This window comes from Bactrocera tryoni, chromosome 2 (assembly GCF_016617805.1).
Source record: "Bactrocera tryoni isolate S06 chromosome 2, CSIRO_BtryS06_freeze2, whole genome shotgun sequence".
Taxonomy (NCBI): Eukaryota; Metazoa; Arthropoda; class Insecta; order Diptera; family Tephritidae; genus Bactrocera; species Bactrocera tryoni.
In genome coordinates, this window is record NC_052500.1 from 51,771,352 (window position 1) to 51,786,686 (window position 15,335).

Below are 15,335 nucleotides of genomic sequence, written 5' to 3' on the forward strand. Positions count from 1 at the left end.
AGCTGCACGAATTTGCATACATATTTAAGTGTGTATGTGTATAGATATCTGTACACTCGTATGTATTGAAGTGTAGCCAACGACTCGTTTGTTTAGAAACATTAATCATTTTGCCACTTTTACTATTCCTTACCTATAGGCTCTAGCGTTAGTAACCCACGCTCTACTTTTGCAAGCTCTCTCTACATTTTTTTCTAATTTTTGTTATTTTATTTCTAAGGACATACTAGCGTGCGAACAAAAGGGTTATATTATATAAATTTTTTTGTTTGTTATAAACCGAACCGAAAGAAATAAATTACTTTTAAGGTGTAAACATATGTATTGTCTCCATTTTGTCGGCGCTACTTTAATAGATGAGCAAAAGCTTAGACATTTCAAATACGAGGATGGTTCAATATATATTTGACTTAAGATAGAAACTCAAAAAACAATTTTTTGTCAACAAAGTCTCCACTATAGTTAATGCGTAACGATCCAGTTTTCTTAAGCTTCCTGCCATGCGATCGATAACCTACTCAAATATCTCCCAGTCGGGGGTCACAGTTACTTTCTTTAGATCAGGTTCGCCGGTGAAGTTGACTGTGTCGACAGTCCCTTGGTCACTGGTGTGTACTCATGATCCATATTTCATGCAGTCTGTGAGCCACGCGGTCCTTTGAGATGCGTACCTTAGCTGTTTTGCCAACCTTCAATCTAAACGTATTCAGTGCGGCTGGGGTAGTCCGTTAGAAACTGCCGTGTGACCAGTCGAAAATAGTTTTGATGATTGCCATGGAAGAAAAATATTCACCATGTCCTTGTACAGCACTCAAACGGATTTGATTTTACTGCTTGGTTTCTCTGATCTTCCAATATAGGGTTCTTTCTCCTCTACTCTGTGAGATGGCCTGCTGAAAAAACATGAGGGTTGCGACTGTCGCGTGATTGCCTATGCAGAAGATGTAGCACTTATGGTCAAGGAAAAGTTCCTGAATACCTTGAATGAGTTGACGCACGGGAACTTCAAGGACGTAACTAATATCAAATTAAGGTTTAAGCTTCCTGACTACTGAGGCGTTTTTCAAGCCGAAGTTGTTTCCATTAAAGTGGCGGTAAATCTATTGCTTCAAATGAGTGTCTATCCACTCTGATTGCAATGCGACGATATTAGCATTGAACTCATTAACCTAGTTAGAGAATGTCTAGGCACAAACTGACAAGTAAAGAAGGAAGGCGACGATCCTCCGCTCTCTGCTGCGTTCTACTAATAGATAACTGAGTTACGCGGGAGTTTGCTCAGTGCTGAACAAGATCATTTCGGCCCACGGCTTAAATTCGTAAAAGCTCACACCTGCTGAGCTTATGGGAATAGAAATATTATGCCTAAGCAGATTTTTATAAACTTTAAGGCCTTATATTTCAAGGCTTCTCAAAGTACTGTATATATATAGACACCCATCTTTGAAATCAGCTATTGAACCTAACCTAGCAAACCTTCCCTTTCCAAAAAAGGCATCGAATCGCCAACCGATTATATCCTTTATCCATTTTTCTATAATTCACCTAACACACTTTTTCCCGACATGGTCAAAACAAAATGACGACACCGACTTGGTTGAAATTTTAAGAGTAATCGTTCATGAGAATGTGGTGCATGATAGAAAGCTTCTTCTACATAAGTGGCGCCATTCGTTGACAAGGCTAAGTTATTAGTGGATCGCCCTCGTGCATACAAGAATACTTTTATTTGTACTTCAACCGGGGAAAAGTGCTGAATACGTAAGCATTTTTGAACACACACATATGTATTTATGATATACATCACGGTTGGCCAATTAGGTGGCAAGCAACTGTGACGACCAAAAACACCATTTCACCCATTTGGTCTTCTGATAACGTTTGGTTGTATTGTAAACGAACTCAAGGACGTTGTTGTATATTCTGTTTACTGCGATATTATTCAAATAGTGTTCACACACACACACCAACACCTTTACTGCTTGTTTGTATACCACATCCTTTTTAGGTAGTTGTTTTGACGCTGTGGCAATCAAGTGCTAAGTGGCGGCTCTTAAGTGTTCCCAAGTCGGACGGTCACCATAATTTGGGCAGACACCTGTGCTTATTCACATTTAACTTCAAATAAATGTTTTGTGACAGAGAAATCTCTTATCTGTCACACTCAAATACGCTCATATTTCTCATTTTAAAAGAGCACACGCTTTCTTTACTAAATCGTGTGTATTTCAAGGCACATACATACATACTTATATATTTTTATATATTCACATTACCTTTGTCGGCACCAATGTCTGCATGTTGCTTTATATCGCAATCATTAAATTGGGATGAGCGTTGTTATTATGTAGTCGGTGCTTTTTGCGGTTAGAGGTTGCTGAAATGCGCAAAACAAAAATAAATGACAACAACAATAAATATAAGTATTTGTGTCATATTAAGCTCTTAAGTGTGTTGGGTAGTGTATTTTTATAAAGAAGTGCTTAGACTCGTCGTCTACGAAGGCATGAATAATTTATTGTGGAAATTCCTATTATTGTTGGCACGTCGAAACATTTAAATAGACGTTTTGTCTGAGTTTCTTACACCCTACAGTTAAAAAGAAGCGGTGCAAAAATAAAAATAAATTAAAAGGCGTGCTTTCTCAATCAAAAGCAAGTTTACCATCAGCAGTTCAAAGCTATTTGTGTTTATTGCGGTCTAAAGAAGCTTAAATTATATACCTCTACAATTCTATGCAAGTTTTTGGCACTGAAAACGCTTAAGCGACGGGGGGAAGTCTACAGTCATGAGACAAATATTTTTTTTTTAATCGGTTTCGGTCTATTCATTTATGGCAATTTACTACAAACATCAAGCTATACTACCTCAAAAATTATCAGCACCCAAGCCTCTAAGTTCGGTTAACGATTTGAATCATCCTTCCTAGAATGTATAGCAGCACTTGCACCTAATAAGATAATATGAACCAGTTTCTCTTGCTGAAGTGGGCAGTATCTAGACATTGTGGTTTTAGTCTGACAAACAGAGCGGCGTAAATACGTTCGGCTGTACCGCAATTATAACACCCTTCACAGGTGTATTTCTTATTGCAGAATAAGCATAACTAAATATGAAAACGTAACTTCCCAAGGGTTAGCATTCAATAAAACACGCCATGCTAGTTCTAGTAGATATATGTAAAGAACCTTCAAGCCGAATTTAGATTAATCTTGAATTGTGATATACATATAAATTTGATTGCCACCCAAATACAGTAGTGGTCTGAACAGAACAAAGAGATTTTTTCGGAGATTTTAGCCTCGGAACATATTCTATGAGAAGTTTCGTGAAGACGTCCTACCAAATAAAGGTTTCCAAACAAGAACGTCATTTTGATCGATTAGTTTGTTTCTTCTATAGTGGGCTCGTATCCGATATTTCCAAATGGGCAGCGTTTTGAGGAGAAAAGAGCGGGAAAAAAATTTCGAATCGATATCTCAAAAAATTAAGGACACAGATCATTTGTACATACATATACTTTATAAAATCTCCGACGTTCCCTTTTGGATGTATCAAGTTTCAAGGGGAACATACACATTTGCTTTCCACAGTGGCAAAGCTTTTCGGAATCTTCACACATATTGTCCATTTTCTGCGCTCGTATTCTTTCCTAAGAGTGCAATCCGGTGAAAGCTGATTCTGCTGTAGACGAACTTGTCAGCGGATGCAAATATAGGGTTACACATGCTACAACTACAGATTACTAAAATGGAATAACTATGAAGTCGGCTCATATTTTCGTCACCAACCAAAATTGTATACACGGAAATAAAGACCTTTTCATTCATTTGAAAAACAAACCGAGCATACTGATAATAATATGGAAATACCAATATATGTATTTTAAAAACACTTCTTTTATATAAATTTATACAGAAACTAAGCGTTAATGGAAGTAGCAATCTTCTCGGTTCTCAGAAATGTTTTATTAATTGTGATACGGGGAAAAAAGCTCCCAAACTGGAAAGCTCCCAAATAGAGCCTCAACATTGGAAAGATAAGTCGATTACGAGTAACTATAAATGATTATGTCGACAAGGGTTATGATGACAATTATTCATGTGACACATAGACGTAACTAAATAAACTTGTTTTCGACCTTTTACCATGTCTACAGAGAAAATGTATTTAATAATTTGTAAATAAATCTTACCAGTATATTCTAAATTCTAAATTTTTGGTTTGTAGAAGACTTCAATAAGATCGCACGCATTGTATACCTTTTACGACTGATCAACTGACTGAAGACAAACAAATTTTTATGATATGGCATGCATAGTCAGTCCTTGTCTAATTATCAAAACAAATGGGTCAACTAAGAAATACATATTATATACTTAGCATTTATTCCAATTTATCTTCTTCCAGTGACAGCTACATTCTCCTTTGTAATCTAATCTAGCCTTTGTTGCATGTATTCCTTTTGCCGCTTCCTGTAATAACTTCTATCAATTTTCATCGGATATTGATCTGTTAGGCTTATATCTCGGTTAAAATTGCTGACCTCCCAGAAAACCGCAGAATCTACTCATCAAATCAACCAGCACACTGAAACAAAGTCTTAGATGTAATATGAACCAAAATTATTCGAAAATACATGGTACGTTCTAAAGTAAACAGGACTTTTTATCTAGCGCCTCCTGGTGGCACCATCTATCTATATGTCTACTGGTGTGATAGACTGCTATCTTTATCGATTGTGTGGTGAGAATTTTATCACATTATTTGATTGGAAATGAAGTTATTGCGTTTTAAGTGTCAGTATGTTTGAGTTATCGGTGCGAAAATGAGCTTCGAACAAAGAGCCAACATTAAATTTTGCTTTCAAATCGGTAAAACTTTTACTGAAACGTTTCAATTGATGAACAAGCTTACGGCGATGATTGCCTATTCTGTAGCAGAGTGCACAAGTGGTTTCAACGTTTTCAAGTGGTCATGAGGGCATTAATGCCGATCAAAATGGGGGGTAATCAAAATCCGTGGTCACCGGAAATTCCATCGAAACTGAATTCATCAAAAATCAGCCGAAATCGTCATTGACATTCATGGAAATGGAATTGAACAACTCCAAAACATTGATTTGTCGCATTTGGACTGAAAATTTGGGCCTACGAAAGGTTTGTGCACGGTTTGTTCCGAACAAATTGGCTGACGACCAAAAATTGCTCAGAATCCAACATTCATAGGACGATTATTTGACAAAAAATCACATTTTAACCATTAACCACTCCCTGTATTTACCACATATGGCACCGTGCGACTTCTTCCTTTTCGGAAAAATGCATTATGCAGACATAGAGGCCATTCAAAAGGCTTGCACCGGCATACTGGCGGCCATACCGGCCAACGAGCTAAAACATTTGTTCGACATGCTTTTGGACCGTGCAAAAAACTGTATTGAAGGAGAAGAAGACTATTTTGAATAAAATAAATTGAATTTGCCGAAAAAAACCATTTGTTCTATTTTTTTAAGTCCTGTTTACCTTGGAACACACCTTGTAATTTGAAATACAACAAAAATATTATTTTTGTAACCAAAAATAAAATTCGATCATTAGAAGGCTACGTGAAGGGAAGTGCCTTTGTGTTACTGCTTATAGTAGCTTGTAGGGTGCGTCTTCATTGTTCTTGCTCATCATTGTTTGTGCTGTCAGTCATTCTGAAGAATCATCTAACAATCGAAACTAATTAGTTATTGCATCAGTAAATTTAGCAAGTGCTGACATTACGTTTGCAGATATACATATGTATTTTATTACTTACACATATTAAGAACACATGTGGTTAATTAAAATTATAGGGTTTTCCTAATTCAATACTACATCTTTTATGTACTCACCCTGCAAGAAATTGCGCGAGTATTTTTTAAAGAGTGTACACACTGATTACTCCCTACAAGGAACAATTGGGAATGGAGTAGTTTCCAATACATATCTCTAGGATACAATGGGAAACGAATCAGCCTCATTGGAATATAAATAAAGTGTAGTCAGGTACGATTTAGATATAGGAATATATTGTACATAAATGAGCAGGATAAAGAGATGAGTTCAAATCGGAGTGCCTGTCTGTCCGTCCGTGATAGCTGTAACTTGAGTAAAAATTGAGATATCTTAAACAGCCGACACTGTCACGTCCACATAACGCTATTAGGCAAAAACCAACAAAATCCCACAGCTACGCACAAAATTAATATAAAGAACCATCATTTGGCAGAGGGGATCGCACTAAAAAGAGTATGGCCACCTATGGGCTAAAAACTTTGAAATCGTGAGCGCGGTCCCGCCCCACTTAAGCTACAAAAATGAAATTCGCTCAGAATAAATTCTTTAAGCATTTCTACTGATACTGCAAAAGCGGTTGAAATTGGAAGACAACCCCGTCTACTCCCCATATAACGATACTGTTAAAAACTATCAAAAGTGTGGTAAATCTATAACTAAACACGACAGAGACATAAAGCTTTATACCCGAGAAATTGTAAGAAGGCTTAATAAGTGCCGGAGTGACATCACATATCTAAGGACCAGCCTAATCGATTTAAACTTACATCTCAAATTGTAATGTAACAGTGCACACAATTTAAATTCCATTTGAATCTGCGCTGTTCAGTGTACAAATCAAGAAGCAATTAATATAACGTAATAAAACTTTGGAGGATGTAGTCACGTTCCTTAACTGGGAAGGTGCCGCTGCCTAGCTGGTTGACGTTCTCGTAAAAATAAAAGCTGACATCACCGCCGACACCGCTGACATCAAGAAATGCGATGCACGTGATAAGGACTGAGGCGAGCAGGTCCTTGTAACATTTCCAATTCGGTGTGGAATTCGTGGTGGGAGAGAAATTCCGTCGCCGAATACTGGCATTCACTCCGGTGGATGAACTTCTAGCCACAATCCGCACCAAAGCGGCGTTCTTCAACATATTGATTGATTGGCGTGCACGTCCCGCGGGGAGAGAAAGACTACGTCACCAAAGATTACTTATATGAGCGCTTGGAGCCCTCCTATGCGAGCTGCCCCACCACGATGTCAAAGTCATGCTTGGTGACTTCAAGGCTAGGGTGGGCCACGAAAGTAACTTTTGGTTTCTTTGGCACAGCGGTCGGTAAATTCAGCTTCCACGATGAAACTTCTACAAATGGTTGATCGACATCGTCAAAGCCCAATTATGGTTATAGTAGTCCAGCATAGAAACATTCATCAAGCTACCTGGCTGTCTCCGGATCGAAAAACCAGATCAAGATAGACCGAAGACACGTCTCCGCAGTTTTAGACGTGCAGACCACTATCTTGCTGCAGCCAAGATACGCACCCGCCTCTAGGCAGCAAAAATGCAAGGAACGTTTGACGTCGAAAAGCTGCAATCACAACAGACAGCCGAACGATTTTCTACTCGACTTGGACTCCTGCTCTCTGAGAGCACTCGTCAACAACTCCGTATAAGGGAACTGTGGATGGCATTTCAAGCTCTTTACATACAGCTGCAACAGAAATAATTGGTTTTCGGTATATACAAAAGAACTGCTTGTACGATGAGGAGTGCCGTGTTGCCGCGAAGAGAAAGCGGACTGCCTACCTCGCGACGTTACAATTGATCACAACACGTGCGGGATGGGATAGATATCGAGAGTTGAAAAGGGAAGTGAAACGCACTTGCTGACAAAAGAGAGAGAGATAGACCAAAATACCTGAGTATGCAGAGCTTGAAGAAGTTCGAATAGAAATTACCCGTCTGAATAACAACGAAGCGGTGGATTGCCGGCCGAGCTATTCAAATACAGCGGCGAAGAACTGATAAGGAGCATGCATCAGCTTCTTTGTAGAATATGGTCGGACAAAAGCATGGCCGACGATTAGAATTTAAGTGTGCTCTACCCAATCCATAAAAGGAGAGACCCCACAATCAGCGCCAACTACCGTGTGATAAGCCTCCTTAACATGGCTTTAAGGTTTTATCGAGCGTATTCTGTGAAAGGTTAAAGCCCACCGTCAACAAACTGATTGGACCTTATCTGTGTGGCCTTAGGAATGGAAAATCAACAACTAACCAGATTTTAACCATGCACCAATTCTTGAAAAATACCCTTGAAAAGAGAATCGACACACACTACTCCTTCTTCGATTTTAATGCTGCTTTTGACAGCATGAAAACTTGCTTGGTTTATGTTTTGTTTTATAAGAGGTTTCGGACAAGGCGACTTCATTTCGTGTGTATATTTCAATCTACTCTGGGAGAAAATAATTCGAGCTGCAGAACTAAATGGTGAAGGTCATCTTCTATAGAAGTATACAGCTGCTGGGGTATGCCGATTATATTAATATCATCGGCCTCAACACCCGCGCCGCTAGTTCTGCTCTCTCCAGAATGGATAAGGAAGCGAAACAAATGGGTCTGGTAGTGAACGAGGTGTTAACTCGAGGCACCGCTGGTGTTAACTCGGCTATAATCGCGTATGATTTATCTACGCTAGGAAAGAAGAAGAAGAATAAAATGATCATAGACTGTTTACATCCAAGAAAAACTGTTCCAGTCCCTAGGTACCGAATATTTGAACCCTAAAACTTATTGTTGACTTTTGCGACAAATCTAATATATGTAATTGAAATTCAGGTATAGTCTTTTTCTGAAAATGGTATGTCTTTGTGTCAAAAATGAGCTCAATATTTTTCGCTTCAAGAAGCTGCTCATTTGTCGGAACGGCCGATATCGGACCACTATAACATATAGCTGCCATACAAACTGAACGATCGGAATCAAGTTCTTGTATGGACAACTTTCAGATTTGACAAGATATATTCACGAAATTTGGTATATGTTATTTTCTAAGGCAACAATTTAATCTCTAAAAAACTTGTTTAGAACAGATTACTATAGCATATAGCTTCCATACAAACTGAACACATAGTTACTAACAGAAATGCACCTGTGAAGGGTATTTAGCTTCGGTGCAACCGAAGTTAACGTTTTTTCTTGTTTTTTATTCTTTCGGGTACAAAATATTATCATATTTCGTTCTACATAAAAGGATCAGATATCCTGTTAGTCATATGTTCTTTTGCGACCAATACTGGACTAATTCTGGGCTTGTCGCATTTTTTGTAGGGTATATGCTTATCTTTAGAGTATGTATGGTATAAGACGACTATGTGTTGTTACTGCAATCAGTATTAAAGAAACCCAATTATAACAAAGAAGGAATGTTCCGAGAATATTATGCATGTTGCGAAACAGAAATTATTGGTAAACAAGCTATGCGCTAACTTTACTTCTATGGAATTATGATATAATGCATTTCGTAATGAAGTACAGGCCGGAGTTTCCACACGATTTGACTAAAGTTGTATGCAAGTAAAGTTTTTTATTTTTACTGCCACGGAGCAGTAGGACTTCTATGCTAGAAAAAGATGGAATATACAACTCTGTGTCTATAGAATAAAAACTAGTACAAAAATTAACACATTACAACATAAAACATATTAAATCATAGTACATAGCACAACAAAATACATAGTTTAACATAGTGCATGGTACAACAAAGACTGTTATTATATGGTAATATATGTTATGTACTACGTAGGACTAAGCACATAGAACAAAGAGCATAGTACAAGATGTACGCTGCGAACTTTGCAACTGTAGTTGATTAGTTAAACACTACTCTATTGTTCTGCTAAGAAATCTTATTATGGATCATAAAAATAACTATATAACTCAAAAACATGCACACACACTCCTATTTATAAACGGTAAATGGAAATAATAGAAAAGAAAACTCTTGTAAGTTGCTGTAGCATGAAAAATGCTCATAAAATGCGAAGCAGGAAAAACAAAACAAAAATATCTGCTAACTTATCAAAACTATAATGGATGAAAATGTTTGTAGGGATAAATATGCACATTACTTGTTTTCTGCTCGCCACACTTTCAGCTAACCTACTCTTGTTTGTGTCTGGGTGTTGTTGCTTGTTACCGGGCATATAAATCGATTGCAATGGCATTATAATACAATTTTCTATTACCAACCAGCAAGTGTAGCTGAAAGAAGTTGAAGAGTTTCACATCATTAGCTTGCGGCTGAATGTTGCTGTAAATATATGCATACACATTAATGCACGCTGCCACACACAAATATATAGCTAGGCGCATAAGCTTACCTGTACACCATAGCAACGTGCATAAAACAGGCGGAGTAGCATGTGCGCAGCAGGCAGCTAGAGTGGGGCGATTGCCTTGGAAATAAATACCAGTCAGCAGCCAGCATCCAGAGGTTGCTGTTGACGGAAGTGCTTCTGTTGGCGCTATCACCACCCCCACCACCACTCGTGTGAGTATTACTGAGAAATTGTTTTCAGATTTTGCTTTATTGCTGCATTACTTTGGCTAATGTTATTATGCTTTAGCATTTCCCAAACCACATGTACCGATATAAGCTAATACACAGTTGTTCGAACAAATTATGGTATATAGCAAACACAAAATTCCAAATACTTACTCCAAGAAACCGAACAAGTCCTTCAATTTACTTAAACATATTAAATTATCGAACTATATTTTTCATGCCACAATTAAATTGATGATAACCAAATACTACCTACATATATATTCATTTGGCAAAGTCGATGTCATCTTAGCTAAATAGAGCTAGTTAAATCTAGGTTTTCAAATGAATCCAATGAGCAGCTTCTTGAAGAGAAAATGGCGTTTACAAAATCTTAAAACGATATCTGAAAAACTGAGAGACTAGTTAGTGTATGTACAGACGGATAGACAGACAGACGGACATAGGTAAATCGACTCAGCTCAACATACTGATCATTTATATAGTACTTATGTACTTTATAGGGTCTCCGATGCTTCCTTCTGGGTGTTACAAATTTGATGGCAAACCTAAAATATCCTGTTCAGGGTATAAAAGGAAGCGGAAGAGGTTGGACCTAGTGTAGTAGGAGGGAAACACAAAGCATCTGAAGGCGACACACAAAGATTCCTCGTGTCTTTGGAAGCTACGTCACTTTTGGCTACAAATCTGAAAAAGTGAAGGGCTTTGTATGTCTTGGAACCAGCAAATATTGCACCAACCATCTATGCCTGGAGAACAAACACAAAATTGCTCTTGTCAACAGGTGCTACTTTATGATCGAACCAATTGAGAACCAATTCCCTCTCTTGCCGAACAAAAATTACGCCTTATAAGTCTCTCATCATTCCCATTCTATTATATGACACGTAATCATCAACGATGATGAACCGAAATAAAGATGCAGTTGGAACATTCGAGAGAACTGTTCTCCGCAAGGTCTTTTTAACCATTCGCATAACCTATGACTGTCGAAGAAGATGGATCCACGAATTGTATGAGCTCAACGGCGACATGGATATAGTTAACTGCTTAAAAATTCAACAAATGCGCTGGTTAGGCCAAAACCTCATAAATGCAACGGCCTGTCTGCACTTGGGATGTACCACTTACGAGAGGTGAGAAAAGTAGAGAGAACTTTCGAAGTTTTGTGTGCTCGGCCCATACCGGATCACGCTGTAAGTGCCATGGAAGAAAAAGTTTTGAGTTTTGGAGATAACAATCTGAAATTTGTACACGTATATCTCAAACATAATCAAGTATTTACAAATAGGAGGTACACTTTGTCAAAGAAAAGTGTATATTTATATAAATCGAGAAATATGTACTAAATATATGCTTAAAAATGTATTTCTTTTGGAAAAAATATACAATTGTTTCGTAATTCGGTGGTGCTATCAGACTTTTACTTTCGTTTTGATTTGATATTTCCATTTTGTTCTTATTCCGAAATTGGTCCCATTGTTTGCATGTGTTACTGTAAAAATAAATAAAATCAGTATTCTTCCTTCGCTATTTGTACTTTATGCATTTCCAATATTTTGCTATTGCTTCCACGTTTAGTTGGAGTTATTCCAAGAACTTCGTTATACGTTTATACCTGTGCTATTGCACTACAGCACCTTTATTTGCTTTTGGTTTCTCTCTGGCTATTTTACCATATTAATATTTTTTCCTAAAAATATTTACTATTTTTCTATTAAACTTTCAGAAGTTGTACAAGTAGAACATTAGAACTTTACAATGGAAAACAACAAAAAACAACATTTATATTAGTTTACAGTAGTTTTATTTATAAGGGGATACCCTCGAAGCCATTTAATTTTTTTAGTATTCTTGCAACATGTTGCTACAGAGTAGCTATAAAGTGCAATTACTAAGCCAAAAATATGATACAAAATTGTAATTTTGTTCAGCAAATTGCAGAAGTCTCCTTTTGTAGTTTAAAAACTTCTATAAAATAGGTGTGATCCTGCCCAATACTACGTGTACTACATACAGGTGTTATAAAGAACTGCCTAAATACATTAGAAACAATAAATTTCATGTATCACATTACACAGAAGAGCCTCATAGAAGCCGGTATCGAAATTAGACAATAAGCCTGGCATGTTTAGTTGAAATCATATACATGTCTTAGGAGCAACTCAACCAGTCTTAACCAAATTTATATATTTTATTTATTTATCGAAATAAAACGACTCTCACGACTAAAAATGTTGAAATTGGCAAATAGCTTTGCAAGCCCACTGATAAAGAATATAATGTGTCTATGACAGACTTTTTACCAAAAATATGGATCATTCTGTGAAATACGGAGATAATCTTTTTCTGATAATATCACGTCCTGTGTCAAAGATGGGTAAATTCGAGGTAATCATCGAGTAGCCATAAACTAATATAAAGTTTTTCGGTACTTCCAGTTGACTTTATACCGCATATATCGGTTAATATCTTGAGAAATCTTAACTGTAGACCACGCATCCTTAATATAATGACTTTGTACTAGTGTATTTTATTGCTTTTTTCTCATACTTGTAAATCTAATATACATAATATTATTTATTCTCTTTGTTGAGTGAGTATATACATATATGTACATATCTCATTTGAGTTAATTAAGTTGGTTGAATCAGTTGCGATTTTGTCACCACTGGTTGCTTCCATCACATAAAACTAAGTGAGATAGATAACATTTCAATTGAAAGGTCCCCGGCCTGACATATAGCTGTCGCTACCAGAATTACATTTATCCATATGATTTCAGATTAGCACTAACCTTCAAAAAGCGCGTATATACATTTGACAGCTCTCGGATCATTAGTTTGTAAATTATGTATATAATTTCGAGTGAACCAACTTTTGTTATTGTGAATAAAATGGATCAAAAGGAATTTCCCGAGTTGATAATATATGGCATTTTGAAGGGGAAAAATACCGTTGAAGCAACTGAACAACTTTGCTCATGCGGCTTTGAGTTTAAAATAGGTTTCAAACCAGGGGTTTTTAAAGTGACGTTTTCTTGTTTTTGAGGGATTATAAAAAATGTTTTTGTCGGTTTTTGAGTTATCCGAATAAATTTTAATGTATGGATGCATCATTATATTCTATTACTCATTTGTCGGAATCGGCCATATCGGACAACTATATCATATATCCTCAACACAACCGATAATTCAGAGATATTTATACACTGTAAACTAGCATTCATACTGAAAATAGTTTATTGTTCTTGAGTTCTTTTCGGCGATAAGAAATTACAGTGTGTACTTAAGGTAGAAACCTCCTTGACAAATCAATGTTGGTTACTAGTTATCTAATGATGATAGGCTGCAATAGAATAATGGCTAACGGTTGGAGTTTCAAGCAATAAATCAAGATCAATCAGACGAATTCTTTAAGTAACTATACAACTTTATAACACATAATTAATGAATAAACCATTCTCACAAACAATTGTGATGACCTTAAATATAATATATTTGCTTAGTATCCGTTGGTAAAGTTTTGCATTGAAGATTTGTTATTGAGTGAAATTCCACTCCTAGCAATGGCTGTTGCACACGCTGGTAAAAATATTTTAATGACTTTTGATGTAGCTTTTTAATGCGTATTACAGCATCTATACCAATTTAATGCGCTGCTACTTAATAAGAAATGCTTAATTAAAATGCACGCTCAAAGGCAGTTGCAAACTTTTAATGCTGCAATAAAGATGCTACCGCTCATCGCCCCCCTAAGAGAGACATACATATGATAAAATTATGCAACAACAAAAGGCAAAAAAAAAAATTGGTGATTAAAAACTTTTTATGCACAGCTAAATTTTGGAATAAAAAGTACATTAGATTGAGTTATTTTGGCTATATAACGATATGATATTAAAAGTCAGCGGATAATGAAGTATTCCATGGGGAAACCCAAGTGTAATAATCTAGAAAAAAAGGAATTGTAAAATCATGTGTAATAAAAAGCTTGTGCAGATAGCTAAGTGAATGCGCCAGCTGCAATAACTCTTCTTTTTAATGGCCTCCGAAAGTGATAAGGGTCCCCACAGACTGCGAACTGTGCGTGCAACAACTTAGCGGTCCATTTGGGTGTGTGCGTGTGTTTCCAAGATGGAAGACCTTCGCACCTGTCGACGACGACTCAACGCATATATGTATGTATGTATCCATAAAGTTCATACTGCACGCATAGCAACTGGTTGAGTTTTGCAGGAAAGCTTTAAAAAAATCTAAACTTTCACACTCGCAAATATAAAACCAACCCCGCTTCAAAAAAAATCTCTAACCCACCAACCAGAGTCAACACGGCAATCACCGTGCAATAAAAACATTTTAGGAATAAAAATTACGACTTTAATCTACTTTCGCTTGTTGTAACATTGTTGAGCGCCAAAGACTCACAATCTCCTTTCACTCCATTTGATCTTCTGTATGATTTGTTGTTCATATTGTAACTGTTTTGCATTTGTTTGCGTTATGTTGTTGTAGCCATTTCCCCACCGGTATGCTCATTTTCCTCTTCATTTTGCTTACCAAGTAAATTCTCATATTATGCAAGGTGCTGCTGGTCTTTTGTGCGTCCACCGTGGCTTCCGTCGTCGTCGCCTCCGTCGCCGTTACGTGTTCTCCTCCACCATTAAAAGCGTTTTGTAATTCGCCGTTTTATGCAACTTAATAACTTTTGACAAAAGCAGCGAGCGCAAACAAAAAAATACACAAAAGAAATTAAAAGAAATAAGAAATGTATGAAAGTTATAAAGACAGCAGTGTAAATACAAAATAAGCACAACAACAAGGAAAAAAGAAAGAAATGGCAGGAAATGAAAAAAGGAAAAAATGCGGCGCGTCAAATGCCAACAATAGTAATAGTGAAGGAAGAGATTTCCTCCTAGCCCCGCATACTATTAACGCACCAGACACTTGC